Below are 19,121 nucleotides of genomic sequence, written 5' to 3' on the forward strand. Positions count from 1 at the left end.
TTTTATAATTGACATGCTTACGTTCTCCATAAAAACAGAAATTCTCTTATACTTTACACAAGATCATGAAGTGGGTTCAAATTTAATTAAAGGCAAAATACAATACAATAATCCACAAATATTGCCTCAAGTGAGTTTAAAGATTTCTAAACACTAGTGCGAAACCGGGCTCTGCCGTTGCGATCGATTTACAGGTCTTGAGACGAAAGTAAGAAGGGACTTACGCACACAGTAAGTAAAAACAATTAATATGCCTGTAACTTTCCCCCAAATGGGTGTATCTTAAAACTAACCTCACCATTATTTTTCTAATTAAATTCTAGCCCGAAATTATGTATCATATTACCCTATTCCCATTTTGAAAACTTGACCTTAATTCAAAATGGTGGATTTCAAAATGGCTGCCATCAAGGTCATATCTACCATACGACTTCCCCCCAGGACTTATATGTATCCACATGGTTTTTCTTCACTTTTCTTCATTAACGCTCCGTTTACAAAGGGTAGTAAGGGACTTGTGTAGTAATCTCTAATAACCACATCACAACTCTTAAAAGTTATTTTTTTTAAAAAAAATAGAAAACATGCACCATGGCAAAAATTTATCATCACAAGTAATGATGCATACATGCCTTCTATCAGCAAAAAAAGTTTCATTGAAATTGGAGCCGGACATTTGAGTGATGTCCCTTGTGGGATATGATTGAACGTGACGTCAGAGCACATCGCCCCCCTTCCCGGAATTTACGGGAATTAGGTGACCTGAGTGAGCACATGTGGTGCCAGCTCTCTCCAGCGACCTATCAAGGATCATTGCGTGTATGCCAAGACGTGTCGCCGTTTTTATCCATGCCAAAAGTCGACATACTGACAAATAGGTAGGTAGTCATGATGGTCTGGCTGATGTGTGCGTATATTTTAACTCGTACATTTTGTCTCGACTCGAATTCGAGTCGAGTCTAGACACGAGTCGAGACAGAAACATATTTGCGAGTCGAGACAGAAACATATTTGCGAGTCGAGACACGAGTCGAGACAACATTTTCTCGAGACGAGTCGAGACAGGCTTAAATCTCGACTCGACTTGACTCGAATGCATCCCTAATTTCTGCCAAAAATAACTACTAAGGATAAAATGTTTTCGTAAAAGTAAATATGTATAATTTGTTTTTAAAAGATGTATTTTTTAACAAATTTTTGAAACTTTAGGCCGTTAGTGGCACCTAAAGAAATTAACTAATCGGCGTGCGATTTTCTATCTGACATATAGAGACCATTTCGCAAAAAAAATCACTAAGGGTAAGCTGATTTAAAAGAAAAAAGTGGAAATTCGGTGCACCCTACTACACAGTACACACACCATTATTATTGTTAAAAAATACTGGAAGTAGAGGTAGTGTATCTGTCACGCGGAATTCGGTAGGTCGAGTATATAGCCATGAACTCCCGCAGCCCGTCTTAAATCCTGCATTTCTTCAGTCCCACCAGGCGAATGCCGGAATTGTACCTTCTATAAGGCCAAGACAGCTGTTTTTCACACCATTGTTCCTACCCTATTTCGGGCTGAGCCTTAGCTAATTAAAAGTATAAAAATTGAAAATTATTGTCAAAAAATGTCTACATTGCCCAGTTCTCATTTTCATTGTCCGCCCACCCAGCAACTAGGTCTGCCTCTTTCCTCCCACCCCATCAAGCGTTTCTGGCGCCGTCCCTGTACGGTTATGTCTGTGAGGCTAAAGAAGACGGCGATGATGAGTAATGAATGAAATGGTGGAATGAAGAAAGTGGGAGGAAACGGAAGAACCCCGAGAAAACCCACGCACACTGTGTTTGTCCACCACAAAGTTCACTTGGCCGGGGCTGGAATCGAACCCGGCACCCTAAGCACCAGAGGTGAACGCTCTACCACTGAGCCACCGCGGCCCCCCATGTCATGTAGAGGATGAAGAGTATTTATACTTCAGAAAATTAAAGCATGAAAAGCTTGCTGACGGTTTTCGAGCGGTCCAAGGTATTAGATCGCAACTCCTGTCTGTCGCAGGTTCGAGATCCGCTCATTGTATGGATATTCGTATTGTTCTTCTTTGTTCGTTTTCAGTAGCGTAGCTAGAATTTTTTCAGGGGGGCACTGAAGGGCCCAGGAAAATTTTGAGAGGGCCATCTCCAATGAATGAAAAATTTTATTCACATGAATATATATATATAATGTGTGTATGTGTTGAAGGTAAATGTTTTCATCTTTGTTGTTCATGATTTTACTCTTTTACAGTGAAAATGTAAGAATTTACTACCTTAAACAACTAAGATACATTAACACAACTAATTTCTAATAAAAATAAGTAGTTATTTAATCACGGCGGTTAAAATTGAGCTGTGTGTGGCTGGTTGATTTAAGTGGAAGCTGAGAAATACACTTTTAACAGGTAAAGAAAATAGCTTATAGGTTCATGTCTCTTCTTAAGAGGATCTTTCTGTTCTTGTGGGCAGCAACAAACTTATCAACAACTTCAAGATCTAACAATTTAGCAATTTTCTTCTATATAAAATAATCCTAAGTTTTTTAACCTATCAGTCATTGAATTGCGTATATGTCCTTAATCTTTTCAAACATGAGAATGATTTTTCATGGCATGTAGCTTATAGGTTTCTAGGAGTGTGTTTTTGTAGAGACGAAAAGATCATGAAATTCATCAAGAAATCAACTTTTATTCTCTCTGGTCTTCATACAACTTAATTGTGTTTGGGAGGATTTTGAACTCACATTTTATTTCTAGTTCACTTTCATAATGCTGGGCCATAGGTTTCACAACATGGGCGCCGACTACGTGGGTGCTCCGGGGCTCCAGCACCCACAAAATTTTTAGTTTGATAGGAACAATATAAAATAAATATTTCTCATTTGCCATTATCAAAAAATAAAAAGCAAATAAAACATTGTGATGTAAGTTAAAATTTCTAACCTCTAACACAACTTTGTTTCAAAAGTGTCTATGAAAAGGTAACCAAGCAATATCTTACCCTCTTCTTTCCTGTCTCTGGCCTAGTTAAAGGCAGTCCCCATAATAATAATAATAATAATAATAATAATAATAATAATAATAATAATAATAATAATAATAATAATAATAATAATAATAATAATAATAATAATAAAAACTATATTGTGAATGTAATCGAGCACACAGCCCTTTATGACAGTGTTCATATAAGATTTTAACTAAAAGGAAATCAATCAAAAAAATATCGACACTCCCCTGAAAACATATAACACGTCCCACCATTGATATGCACCCACATACATTTTGGAAAGTCGGCGCCGTTGCTCCACGATGTAATTTAGAAAGATTTCACTTTTTGGATGTAGAATGGTGATTCATCTAATGATTTTACCACATGATCCAAAGCAATTTCCCATCCCAGTGATTGCCTTATCAATAGTAGGCAGAAAAATGTTTGTTAGTACATATATTATCTTTAGAACATTCGTTTTCTGTTTCCGATGATGGAACAGATTCATCCAAAATGAATTTGTGATATTTCGATGACGAATGTCTAATTCGTTTCCACGAGGAATCCCTATAATCTATCTGTTTCCGGCTCTGGAATTTCAAAACCATTTTCTTTGCATATCTCCAAACATTCTTGATAAAGTGCCATATTCTCCAGACCTCATCTTCGACAGCGTTTGAACTAATGTATCTACAAGAATCAAACCTTTCGATATGTCTACATCTACTTGAGATAAGGCGAAGCTCAAAGTTATAGCATGGCAGCAGTCATCTCAAATTTTACCAGCGCGACAACATTCCTTCTTGTACAGATTACACTAATTTGCAGGATGGAATGATGGAAGTAAATAAATATCACAAGTTCCAGATTTGCTTTAATGCCGCATAATAATATAATTAGTTGTTTGGTATATAAACTATATTAATAATAATAATAATAAAGTAAAAAGTGATGGACAAGGACAAATGTTCTTAAGAGACAAACATCGCACAGAAACAGGAACTGAACTCTAACAGGACATTGATTTGCCGTCCGAGCCTACTTTAAACTTTAAGCCTTGCTCTTGAAGCTTAAGTTTCACTTGAAAGTAAATTGCCAATAATTATCATGTATTCTAAATATTTCAGAAAAATGTCCCGATTTCACACTCTGAAAATATGGTAGTCTAATCAGTGATGAAACTAGATATTTGGCGCCCAGGGTAAATTTTGTGACTAGCACCCCCTTCATCTACATCTACACCAATAAACACACAGATTAGTTTGCTGGCGCCCAGGGCAACTGCCCCGGTTGCAGCCTCTTTTTTTGATCTGGCCGTAGTTCAATTATTTTTTTTTTGTTACTTTTACCCTTGAGCTCTAAACTTGAGTAATGAATTGCCTTTATGTCATTAAAATGATGAAGTGAACACTCTTTGAAGCCAAAAAAGGAAATGTTTTTCTTTTCCTAGTATCAAACAATGTCAGAACAGACATTTCAATGGGAACTCCTTACAGCAAAAGAAGTATACGTGGCCTTTTTCTTTCTTTTGCTTACCTTCACTAGTTTTTTTTCTTTCTTTAGAATTTAGAGTGAATTCAAATACACAAATATTTCATATCCACAACGAATTGGCAAAGCTCAGCGGTAGAACATCAGCTTAAGATTCGGAAGATGGTGTGTGATCGATATCTCATGGGTAAATATTTCGACTGAGAAGTTTACCAAGATTCTTCCTCGGTATTACTAGGGAAATTTTTATCGCTCTATTGACTCATTTCCCTCGTTTCCCTCATAAAACAAATAGCGCTGAGTAATGGAAAAATCTAGGTGTACTACCTAAGAACAGAACGGGAAAAGTCCCCCTCTCTCAGTGCGAAACAAGAAATGTTCGCTTTGGAGAAACCAAGTATAAAACGAATAGCAGTGATGGAAAAGCCTAGGGAAGAATTCACTGTCAACACAGGGGTAAAGTCCCCTCTCTCACAACGCTGCATGAATGCTCTTCTTGCTTTTTCTTTCATATTCTAAAACAAAGCCTAACAACATTTCATTGGCCTTACGCAGAGTTGTCTTGAAGTAAGTAGTATTAAAACCATACTACGGGCTACTAACGGATGGTTATCAAAATTGTATTTAGAGTCTCTGATTAGGACATAGTATTTGACGAAGTTAATCACATGTGACTAATTAATGTACCGCAGAGGCTATTGTTTTACCAACGGTTTAGCGTGCAACACAACACTTCGTATTTCATGTATTTTTATTTTTTACAGACTACGCGTGTGGTCATCTACTTTTCTGTAGTTGCAATATTTATTTTTCTCACCCGATGCATTGTGGTTATATAAGTTAATCATACCCAAATCAGCTATTTACTTGTACTCAAAGCAGAGTCTAAATACTAAACAGTGCACCTTCCTTAATAAAGATCTAGTATGATACTAATAACTGACTAACGCGCGATAACATATTCTGTCTAAATACCACCCCATATGTTTAAAATACGCAAGTCCATATTTCTTACATTTTCAGAGGATTTTCCCGATGCTTGTCCAAAGACAAACACCCATAAAACTATCTCACTATTTTTTCTCACTAAATTACATACCATTATTTCTTACATCTTGGAAAACATGCGGCTATTCATTACCTTCCGCAAGACTTGCGACGGCTATACTATTCTAACGCAAATCCAAAGGGGGGGCCTACCGCACACTTCTATGATCAAAAATAAACGAATGTGTTTCTTTCTTTCGAGTCTTACTGTGGAAAAGTGCCACGCATCTACAGGTAGCTCATGCACATCTACGTATAAAAAGTCTGACGCAATTTCTGCGATAAGCAAATCTATCTTGGGAACTGCCTCACTGTAAACTGAAACCTCTTTATATCTACATTTAAACACTTTTTAGTAGACCACAAATTTAAAAAATGCTCAATGAGTAATTACGAAAAAACGAGCCAAATAATTATCAACCAGAGTTGTTGTTGATTTTAGTTTAGCGTCCCTTTCAGCAGCGAGGCTATATGAGACGTGAACCTACTGATTAACATGGAATCCAAACCACATGAGCTCCCGCCGGGAATCGAACCCGGGTCTCCCACGCCAAAGGCGCTTACGCTATCAACCAGAGTAACAATGTTACTAAACAAATCAATTAAAAAATTTAAAAAAGTAAAATGTTGGACAGTACGCAATTCTGTTTAATCTCGCTTTCAGTTGTAAAGATTCAAGCAAATTCCACACTCGGTTTCAGCAGTAAACTATGAACGTTACTAAATGATTCTTTCATCTGTGACGGTTCGTAAGGGACGTCACCAAGCATTTTCTAAAAAGACTGGCTAAGTTCTTTTCGCAAGTAAATGGATATTTCTATAACTAATCTAATCTACACTTCCTTCTGCAGTAAACTATAAACTATAAACAGTACTAAATCATTTTCATCCTTCATTGGCGGCTCTTAAGCTACATCACCAAGCATTTTCTAAAAAGACTAAATTCTTTTCGTAACTATTTGAACATTGTTAAAAAAGTATCATATAAAGTTTTAGATTCTCCCATTTCTAGTAATAATAATAATAATAATAATAATAATAATAATAATAATAATAATAATAATAATAATAATAATAATAATAATAATAATAGTTTCATCCTTCAATCTTGGTGAAGTTGTCCACAAAACGAAACGAGACTAAGGCATAGTTTTCAAACAATAATTCGGTTAAGCGTAAAACAATTCAGGGGTGTAACGCAGGCCTGGTACCATCCTCAACTAATCTTTTCAAAAAAACAGATATCTCTCGTTCGTGGGGACCTCGCTCGTTCAGGGGTAGTTTTCCCCGGTTTTGAAACATAATGGCTCAGTGGTAGAGCGTTTACCCATCCCGGTGCTGGAAGTTCTTGGTTCGATCCTTGTGCAAACAAGTTTGTGATGGACAAACAAATGTATGTTAATTTCATGGGGTTCCCTCCACTCTCAATACAAATATATCAAAACAACAACAATAATAATAATACAAAACTTACTTGAATATAATATCTTCTTTTGACAACCACAAAAATATCCAAAAAAACAAACACGTTGAGAAACAGACACATAAGTTTTTAGACCGCGATAGCCACTAGTTAACCGTCTCGCAAGAGCGAACTTAGTTATAAAAATTGCCGCAGTGGATTTATATATATAGCATATTTATTAAAGTTATAGGGGAATAAAGGATAAATGAATTTTCCTTTGTCCTTGTGTAAATACCGCTTGGATTCAGTTTACAAAAAGCAAAAGGAAGGGATATTTCGTTTGCAAACATCTTGTCGAATCTATTACCTGATCAAAGAATACATATCTTTCTTTCCTATGAAGCTAGATAGTTAATAAATATAAATTTCTTTAAAATAATAACCATTTTTCGACAGTTTTACAGTGTGCCTAAACTTTGTAGTTGGCAAATTGTATTTTGTAGATCCCCAGTATGTCTGGAATCGTAGCAAGCAGGTCTGTTAACAGGAGACATTTTGTCGAGTTTTAATAATATATGTCGCGTCACCAGACATCCAAGCTGATAACTACAAAAGGTAGCAAATATTGTTGAGGTGGAATGCAACCAGCAATTTTTAAAGTATTATAAATTTATTGATCCATACATTTGAACGAAGGAATAAAACCAATGCCAGTTTATACTCTTGAAATTTATTAAGGACCAAAGCATCTTGTATTTTTGCCGAAAAGAAAAGAGCAACCATTTTTGTCTCTTAATACACAAAGACCAATAAACCCTTTTAGCAAAATGTGAAGCTGTCTGAGACTGTTTATGAGCCCCAATTGGCGGCCCAACAGGATATTGGTGTTGGAAACAAACAAAGGGACTTCAATAAATTCAACTACACCCAAAGTTTCGGTTGTTGCAAAGAGAAAGCTAGTCAGTCAGTGGGTGGTGGGCTGAGTAACCTACGGATGCAGTTCGTCAAACATTGGAAAGAGAGGAGGGAGGGGAACCACTTCAAGTTGCAAAATGCACTTTCAGCAGACAGAGAAGTCATCAAAGTGGGAAAAGAAAGAGATGAAAAGCAAAATAGCTGATCAATCATTGCGGGGAAAGGGAGGGCTTTACTTGTCTAAACAAGAAACTGTGAGCAATAAGGGGCAAAAGGAAGGGGGAAAATGAAATCTTCCGTACACTCAGAACTAAAAGAAGTGATTGACAGGCAACCATCTCTCTTGGTTCAAGCAGAAAACCTTAGCATCGGACAATGGCAGGAGGTGTGGCTATACTGAACTTGGCTTGCCAATCAGATAGCAAGGATGTTTCTGTAGCGAAGGCAGTGAAAACTTGAAAACCTAGCATTTCAGTTGGTAGAAAGCTGAGCTGGTTCGAATATTTTTTGGAACATTTTCTTACAAGGAGTATGCTCTGCCATACGAACTATTACATAACTTGAGTTTGTTATTGAATTTTAACATTGAGTAATTTTTAAAACTACAAGTCAAATAAAAACTGTTAAATAATTTATTATGAGAGAAATAATTTTAATGAAAATGAGTTAAATTAGAAAGAATGATGCTATATTGACGGATCGGATTAAATATTTAAGTAGGATCATAATTAAATTAATGGTAAAAAGTTTGTGGGAGCTACGGATCGCGTTTCAAGGCTTATACTGAAGTTTTAATGATCTGAAACATTTTAATTTTAATTTGATTATATTTTTTAAAATTTCGATTAAAGAATCGTGTAGGATCATGTTTCAAAAGCAAAAAGAGGTGAATCCAATTGCCAGAAAACGAATGAGCTTTCGAAAATTTTACAGGTACTGGCAACGTAATTGGGAAAGCTATGCGGTTTATGCTACTACGTGTTGTGTTTCAGGTATAATCTGCGTTTGCATTTTATTATTTTTTAGTTTCTACATTTTCTTGCAACATTGCGTTTAGAATTTTACTTTTGCACTTTTATTTTTTTAGTTCGCATATTTTGATTGTTAACTTGTACATTTTCATTTTCAGTTTTGTATTATTGTTTATTAACTTGTACTTTTAAATTTTACTTTTTTATTAGAAATCCAACATTTTGTTTTTAAAAATTTTACTTGTGTGTTTTTTTTAATTTTTACGCTGCATGATTGTTTTCAACTTGTACTTTTACAATTTCTTTTTGTACTTTAGTTTGCAACATTGTGTTTTTAAATTTTAGTTATGCACTTTTTATTTTTTTATTTACATTTGTTAACTTGTATTTTAAAATTTACTTTTGTATTTTGGTCCCTAACATTGGTTTTAAAATTTTACTTATGTATTTCTAAATTATTAGTTTACATGTTTGTTTGTTAACTTGTATTTTTAAATTACTTTTGTATTTTAGTTTGTAACATTGTTTTTAAAATTGTACTTTCTGCATTTTCATTTTCCGTTTCACATTATTGTTTCTTAACTTGTACTTTTAAGTTTAGTTTTGTATTTTAGTTTGCAACAATGTTTTTAAAATTTTTACTTTCTCAATTTCATTCTTCGTTTTACCTTATTGTTTCTTAACTTGTACTTTTACATATTTACTTTCTGTATTTCAATTGCAACACTTTTAATTTTTTCTTTCGGCATTTTCATATTCAGTTTTGCACTTTTAAATTGTACTTTTACATTTTACTTTTTGTATTTTAGTTTGCAAGATTGTGTTTTAAATTTTTACTTTCTGCTTATTTCGTTTTCAGTTTTGCACTTTCTAATTTGTACTTTTTACATTTTGCTTTTTGTATTTTAGATTTCAACATTGTTTTAAATTTTTACTTTCTGCTTTCCGTTTTCAGTTTTGCAGTTTTTAAGTTGTACATTTACATTTTACTTTTTTGTATTTTAGTTTGCAACATTGTTTTTTAAATTTTTACTTTCTGCAATTTCATTTTCAGTTTTACATTATTGTTTCTTAACTTGTACTTTTACATTTTACTTTTTTGTATTTTAGTTTGCAACATTGTTTTTAAAACTTTTTACTTGCTGCATTTTCATTTTCACTTTTACAATTTTGTTTCTTTACTTGCAGTTTTACGTTTTACTTTTTTGTATTTTAGTTTGCAACACTGTTTAAAATTTTTCTTTCTGCAATTTCATTTTCAGTTTTACATTATTGTTTTTTAACTTGTACTTTTATATTTTACTTTTTGTATTTTTAGTTTTATAAACTTACATTTGAAATATTAAGTTTCTTGTAATGAAATAAGTTAACAGATCAGAACTATTTTTAACAACCAACTTTTTAAGTAGGAGCACACATATTAGTATTTTCGGAACACTTTAACAACAATATATTCTAATATGTTCACACATATTCGTATTTTCGAAAAAAAATTATTGGTTCACACGAAGTGTTCGAATAATTATGAGAGAATACAAAGGCAGAGCTTGAACAAGCGTATCGTCAAAAAATTGAAAACGATCCGTAAAAATTATGAGAGGATAAAAAGATACGAATCAATAAATAATTAACATCGAATTTCTATAAGAAACGAATTATTTACAAGTTCACAGCATAGCTGTTCTAGGGTGTATTCTATACAAGCCATCAACCAATATACCATTTATAAGATCACAATCAAAGATTGTTCAGAGTTATTTATGTTCAGATGTATGAAACGAATTATTTACAAGTTCACAGCGTAGCTGTTGTAGGTGTATACAATACAAGCGATCCGTCAAAATACAAGTTACGATTCGTTCAGTGTTGCAAGATATTTTATAAGTTATGTAATGGTCATAAAATTAGTTTGTGTTTGTTATAATGTAATATAATTAACACTGTCCGTAATATTACTAATACTTATTTAGAAAAAATCATAAAAATTTAAAGTACCTAAGTAAAGACGAGATTACAAACGGAATGCGTCTGGGTACGAGATTACGTTTCGTGCCTATATAAGGCGTACAAAAGGCGGTGAGGCCTTACTTTAGCAGAAGCACTACAGCAGTGAAGACGTTCCTGATTGTATCCTACATGTTGTAACTGTAAACATACAACAGTTAGATAAAAATTACGGAACATTGAGATTAACAGCTATCGGAAAGTACTGCAAGATTTGCCAATAAACTTTTAAGTGCATCATCTTTGTACTGAAAAAGTTACAAGAGTTTGTCATTTTCGTGAACTTTGGCAAACTTTGATAATTTTCGTGTGGAATTTTTGGAATTGGATAGAGTTCTTGAAATTTGCAATAGTCTGCATGTATATAAGAGGGGCTTCGCGAATTAGTATAAAAGAAGAAGTAGTATGCTGAAGACGTTCCCTGGTTTTACGTAACGCGAAACAATTAACTTGAAGAAAATTTATTACACTAGATTATAAATTACAATTACTGGCAAGTAGTTAAGGATTTACCAATAAACTTACAAGAACATCTACGGTGAATTGAAAAAGTTACGGGAATTTTATCATTATAGTTATCGGAAAGTATTAGTGCAATTGCCGATAAACTTTAAGCTGGATCGTCGGTAGATTGTAAAAGTTACGGGACATTATCATTTTCAAGGGGAGCTAAACCTATGGTGACATTGTAATTTCAGAAACTTTTAAGTGTATCTTTGATAAATAAGAAGTAATTATAGTTTTCTAACAAACAGTAATTGAAAACTTAATGTGTGTATTTTAGTTAAACAGCGATACAATGGAGGGCCGCAATGTGATTTGTACCATGCTGGCAGCACAAGAAGCGCGTGGATACGGAAATCCAAACGATGTTTTATTTAGGTGGGAAGTTTTGACGCAATGCCACGCTACGGGTGCAAGGGTAAGCAATGAGGCTTATTCCAAGCGTTGTTCATGCATTTTGGCTGTAATCCTCATGTTGTTTTGAAGAAATGTAAGTCTGCAAAATATATTATTGATTTGTATCATGTAGCTTCTTTCGCCAAGATAATGTGAGGAATTTACCTCGTGAAAAGTTTATGAAACTTGTGTCTTCAGGGAAAACATCCGGTTTAATGTGTTTCTCGGTATTCTTCCTGAGCGTAGCAATAATTTTGCACCAGAACCTGTAATGTATGGTGCTGGAACGGATTAATATTTTCGTATTGTTAATAGTACAACCAAACATTATACTTATTTTTCACTAACAGGAAAGGAAGTTATCATTGAATGTATGCCTACCAATGGAATTCATTACCCGGAAAAATATATTCATTCATTATTTGAATTTGTAAAAGAACACACGTTAAACGATATCGACGATCACATGTATGTTGGCATGATACTAGAAAGTTCTGCTTCCATAATAAAGAAGCCAATATACATATCATGGCGTCAAAAGACCAATTAAGCCCGAAAATGTTTTAAATAGTAAGGAAAATTATTTTTGGGGGGACAAAGTAACTTTCAAAATTCAATTGTTGATTAACGTAAGGGTAGGGGTCGAACTATGGGTTCAGCAAAATATAGCAGTCTTGTAACACATCTGGAACAGTGTACTATACCGATGGAAAAGGATGTATATTGTATTCCCAAGAGTATTGTCCTTGGGATCGCTAGGGCTGATCATCGGCATATCCAAGTTTACAAGTTAAAAAATCATCCTAAACGATTGTTAAATCAAGCAAAGGATTTGTGTGTCAATGCTAAAGTTTGCATTGAAATACGTGATGGATGTACTATTGATGATGCGAAAAAGTTCCAAAATAAGCTAGCTCCTCATTATCAAATTGTCATCTACGAGAAGAATTGATCGACTCGAGACTACACTGTAATTTCTCCTGGAACACATGCATCAAAGAAAATTTTCATTTTGTATACTGAAGGACACTATGAATTAATTACAAGCATTAGAACTCTATTGAACATACATATTTATTGTCAGTATTGTTTGGAAGGATATTATCATAAAGATCATAAGTGTAACTTCAAATGTAAAATGTGGGAGAAGTATCAAGGTGTTTCTGATGCTGATGATGATATTGAACCCGAATGTAATGATTGTCGTAGACTGTTTACTTCAGAAGAATGTTTTGCCAATCATAAAACGGTGATTCGACACGGGAAGACTTTATGCGAAACAAAAAGAATTTGTGTCCAATGTGGTGATATGGTTGACATGCGAGGCCGTAAGTCTGAACACGAATGCGGTAGACGTTATTGCAAAACGTGTTATACGTATGTGAACGATGACCACATTTGTTTTGTTCAGGCTGCTACTTTGCAACATGTAGAGGCCTTTTTATACATCATTTTTGATGTAGAAACGATGTTACTTCCTCAAATGAACAGGGAGAACAAGAACGTTACGTGAATTTCGTAAATTGTATTCATTCCTGTTACAAGTGTAAGGACAGAAAGCTGGATGATCCTTGCTTTGTATGCTGAGATAAAAATAGGTTCCGTTCATTTGATTTCCAGGACATTGATGGATTTGTTAATCATGTATTAATAAGTCGACCAATGGTTAAAAAATCATTGTACTTTCCCATAATGGGAGTAATTATGACATGTAGTTCTGTGCTAAAACTTTGATAATGACCCACCATCATACACCTGAAGTAACAATGTCAGGGTAAAAAATTGTTGAAATGCCTTTAGGACAAGATTTACTTCCGTGACTTATATTTGTATATGGGAGTTAAATTATCAAAACTCCCTAAAACTTTAGGTCTATCTGGAAATTTGAAGAAGGGAGATTTCCATATTTATTAAACAGTTTGGAAAATCAAAATTATGTAGGTCCGGTTCCCGCTATTAAATATTTTGGTCCTAACTCGTGAAGCAAGGTAGAAAGACAACAGTAATCACCTGGCACCAAGAACGTGCTGCTAGTGGCGAGGAATATGATCTCCAAAAGAAGATGGTGGCGTATTGTCGAAATGATGTCAAAATTTTAGCAGAGGCTGTAATTAAAATTTCAAACTTAATTGAGGAAACAACGAATGGCATTCAATGTTTTATCGTCGCGCCTACTATTGCTAGTTTGGCTATACTGACCTATCGCACGTTATATTTGCCTAAAGAAATTATTCCAATTATTCCACCCTATAGGTTCGACAATCGTGACCGACCGTGAAAACGATGTACGGGTTACGGTACTTAGAACGTACCAAGGGTAATGAAAACCAATATTCCGGGAATTGCTTGGAAAAGAGATTTGGGAAGTATAAGGTCGATGGGTTTGAACCTCAAACGAATAGTTTTGGAATTCCATGGGTGTTTTTTCCACGGGTGCTTAAACTGCTATCCTACAGTTCGACACGTGTCGCTGGATTCCACCTCTAAGCAAGGTACATCCTTACAAGACCGGTATGAAAGAACCACCACGAAAATAGCATTCCTGAAAAAATTAAATTTTAATGTTCAAATGTGGGAATGTGAATGGGATCATTGGGTGAAGACTGATAAGACTAGGGATGCGCACGAGACGAGTCGAGACAGGATTTTCCTGACCAAATTCGAGTCTAGACACGGCTCTTCCAATAGAAAAATATATATTTTTCGAGTCGAGACATCACTTTTACAGCACATTTTCGAGTCGAGACAGCCACAAATCTTGTCTCGTGCGCATCCCTAGATAAGACCATGCAGGAGTTTATTTAAACTCACTGTAAGGATCTTTTTGATCATCTAATACCAAAGGATAGTTTTCATGGTGGTCATACCGAATGTTTTAATGCTTTGTACAAATGTACCAGCGAAGAAACCGTGGCCTATTATGATGCAACATCGTTATACCCTTGGGTAATGACACGTAAACCAATGCCTGTAGGTAAGCCAAAAATATGCAAAGGGCCAGACTTTCCAGAAGTGGAAAGTATTAATGGGTTAGTAAAATGCACTGTCTTGCCCCCAAAAGATATGTATTTTCCGGTGTTACCATATGCGTGCAATGGTCATCTTTTGTTTGGGTTGTGCCGTACGTGTATGGAAAAAAGTATTGACATATGCGCGCATAGCGATTCCGAGCGTGCCTTAACGGCCACGTACTGTACCCCTGAACTCCATGTAGCATTACAGCTCGAATACAAAATTCTGCAAGTAATTGAAATCTGGGAATTCGAACTCATGGACCCTGAAGAAGTGGCTTTAGAAGGTCTGTTTGAAGACTATGTAAATTACTTTCTTCAAATGAAGCAGGAATCTTCGGGATTTCCTGCTTCTTGCAAAAGCGAAGAAGACAAAAACAAATATATTGCAGATTATTACCTCCATGAAGGCGTTAAATTAAATTATGATAATATAAGGAAGAACCCGGGATTGCGGTATATTTCTAAAATATTCCTCAATTCATTGTATGGAAAATGGGGACAGCGAACGGATTTATCGCAATCGGTGATTGTCGATACTCCGGAAAAAATTTTGACTTATCTATGGGCACCACAATACGAGGTGCAAACTTTATTACCTATTGGAGAGCGGCATCTCATGTAACATATAAAAACATTGAGAACAAAAACAAACCATGGGAGTTCTCAAATGTTGTCCATGCCTCGTTCATCACCTCTTGGACCCGTCTAAAACTATGAATTATTGACAACAGTAGGACGTGATCATGTGCTGTACTTCGACACCGATAGTATTATGTTTGTACAGCCACGTAATGAAAAACCTCCGCTTTCTTTGGGTTCGTACACGGGTGAACTAACTAACGAAGTTCCCGAAGGGTGGGAAATTAATGCATTTATAGGATTAGGGCCAAAGAATTACGCGTACCGTTTAAAAGAGGTTGGGACGGACAAAGTAGATTATGTATTTAAAATTAGGGGAATAACTTTAAATCATCGTACGCGCCAAGTCATAGTAGGTTCTATTATTGAAACTGTAATAAAGGTGGTGATTGAACGTTTGGAGAAAACTATGAAATTTAACTGTGATGAGGTTTGCGATCTGAAAACAGATATGCAGAATATGAAGAGTGAACTTAAAAAACGTGACAAAACAATTGCCGATCTAAGTGACAAAATTGTAGGACTAGAGCAGTACCAACGCAGGAATAGCATTCGAATTTTCGATTTACCGGAAAGTGAAGGCGAAGGAACAGATGCAATAGTTGCTTCCTCTCTGTTTGAAGATCGTCTTGGAATCATACTTCAGAACTCTGAACTGTGTCGAACACACAGAATTGACCTAGTGGTTTCCGGTAAGAACAGACCAATCATAGTGAATTTACAAATTAAAGGATCAGATCATTAGTATTTAGAAGCAAAGGGGAGTTAAAGAATTCAGGTATCACAATCAGAGAAGATCTTTGTAAGACTGGGCTTCAACTACTCAAAAGTGCGACACAGAAGTTTGGTACAAGGGACTCTTTTTACTCAAGATGGTAAAATAGTTGTTGTGAAAGGGAAGCAAAAGCACTTCATAACCACTGTGAGTAAGCTAGAAGTCATTTAAACTTAGCGTAGTGTACTGTGTCAACAGCAAATGTGGGCTTTTTCGTCTGTTGTGAAAGTGTATATATATTTTTTACTATTTGTGTTATGTTGATTAGTCTACTGAACACTTCTCTTAGTAGCTGCTTCATTATGCTTTGTACAATGCAGTCTTACGATATTTTTGTTAGTGTCTATTGTGTTTTTTATCAGCATTTCTCATGTCTCGTCTCGATCCATCATTTTTTCTAAACTGCTTGGTCCTTTGAATTTCAAAACGTTCTTTTGCAGTGATTTTTGTGCAATAATTTCAGACGCGTTAAGGTAACGTTTCTAATCAAACTGAGGACTTACACCGAGGGTTCGACCTCCTCGCTATGTGCGCTCTTCATCCATCTAGACCTATACATCGAGATTGCGATCACTACTTAAACCTCGACCTCGATCGCGAAGTCTCTTATGTATGTCTTTACCCTAAGATTGCGGTTTTATTCAAAAATTTTCCGGGGTGGACCCCGGACTCCCCCAGTGAACGTTTAGACATCGACCCCCCGAAATCAAATCCTTGTTACACCCTTGCTACCAACTGATATACTCTCCTATGCATGTACCATGCAAATCAGTGTGACATTCGTTAGAGGGGAGAAATCTCGCTAACAATTTAGGCACTCTTTTTCTAGTGGGTAGGAGGAGAATTATAAGTGTGGGAGAAGTTTCGCCCAAGCGCTTGGAGGGATGGTCAGCTCTGGCCCAGGAGAGGGACTGCAATTCTTAAGTTGCCAAGAGTCTAAGTTCTTCCTCCTCAGAAAAATCAGTAAACAAAACATTGGTTACTACCGTGTTAGTTAAGTTCTATTTGGAAGAACCGTCTGCTAAAACTACTGTCAAATAACATTGGTCAACAAGATTTTAGCACAGAAATGAAAATATATCATTCTAATAGAAGTTTTCACATAGAATTCGAATCTGCAATCAGTTTTTCTCCATCACCCCCAGTTTCCCCGTGCAGAGGGATTTTCGTCAAATTTCTCTTTTTTAAACGATTTTGTACCTGTAACCAGTGCTGTGCCGTGGGATATCAGTGCCCGGGGCGAAAGTATACGACGGCACTCCCATACATATATTCCAAACATTTTTTCCTTTCTTTTGTCCCCTTTTCTCCCGATTATTTCGCCCCCTTAGTTCGGCGATCAGGATCGTCACCCCACTCGCCTCCCTCGGCATGGCCCTGCCAGTAACTCGGGTACCCTTAGGTGTATAAACACACCAATTGTATTGTGTTAGCTTGATTTATACTTAGTAAGCTCTCTAAGTTTCATAAGAATCCCATTATTCTTTCTAAAGAAATAAACATATTTATATAAAAATATGGTATGTGTACTGTTCATTTTACCATATTCATTAGTGCAGATAAAATCACATATAACTTCCACGAAAATTACAATATAAGCACGGTTTATACCTCATTGGAATTCCAATAAAACATATTTTCAATGATGTGTAGACCATCTCGCCATTTTTGTATGAGGGAATTTCTAGAGGAATTTTGTGGGAAATTCCCTCCAAAAGTATTTTATAAGATTTTTTTGTCTCAACTTGCTATTTGTATATAGTGATACAGAAACAGGAACTGCACTGAAACATAGTTTTATGTCTACTTAATAAATAATGTTAATTTCATGTGAATCCATTATTCTGTCTAGAGATATAAACTATTGTGTCTATTTATAGGTAATGAAGAATATACTATGCAAGACTTTTACCAAACACAAAAACCTAACGTTACGTATTATTGTCGGCACATAGATGGATACTCAAATACAAGCACAAATGCAGGCATGCTTTCTGTGGAAAATAAGTCTCTTTTTAATATTTTGATCTGGCAACAATGTATAAAAAATGATGACTCACGTAGCCTGATGACTGTTAGTAGTGTTGAGTGACGGTTCAAGCTGGACCGTATGCTGTGATTTAAAAGTTATTTCTTTGTCAATGGGTTTGCAGCTTGGTTATGCGAAATATTGTTGTTTCCTCTGCGAATGGGACAGCAGGAACAAAGCGGAACATTACATCAAGCAGGAATGTTCAAAGCGTGTATTAACTCCTCGACAGAAGGATGTTGTTTATTCCTCACTGGTGAGCCCTGATAAGATAATTCTACCTCCTCTTCACATAAAGTTGGGCTCTTCAAAAACTTTGTTAAGGCAATGGACAAAAGTAATGCAGGATTTTGTTACATCAAGGAAAAATTTCCTCGGGTTAGTGACGCTAAAATCAAGGAAGGGATTTTTGTAGGCCCCCAAATAAAATGTTTGATTCCTGATCAAACATTTGAGGATCCCTTAACTCCGGTCGAGAATGCAGCTTGAGGTTCATTTAAATGTTTAACAGATAATTTTTAGGAAACCAGAAAGCCCCAAATTACCGTGAAATTGTGAGTGATTTCCTGCAATCATTCAAATAAATGGGTTGCAACATGTTCCTTAAAGTTTACTTTGTAGACTCCCACCTGGATTTCTTTCCTGAAAACCTTGGTACTGTTAGTGATGAGCATGGGGAACGTTTTCATCAGGACATTTCCTCCATTGAGAAGAGATACCAGGGACAGTGGAGTTCACAAATGCTAGCTGATTACAGTTGGAAACTCAAAAGAGATGTTCCAGAAGCCAAATACAGAAGAAAGTCGACAACTAAAACATTCTAGTTAAGGTAAGTAAGTGTTCATTATTAAGAAGATACCACTCACTTCTTTTATATTATTTATTAAGTAGACTTAAAATTATGTTTTAGTGCAGATCCTGT

The sequence above is a fragment of the Thermobia domestica genome, chromosome 3 (assembly GCF_964235325.1).
Source record: "Thermobia domestica chromosome 3, izTheDome1.hap1.1, whole genome shotgun sequence".
In the NCBI taxonomy this organism is placed as follows: Eukaryota; Metazoa; Arthropoda; class Insecta; order Zygentoma; family Lepismatidae; genus Thermobia; species Thermobia domestica.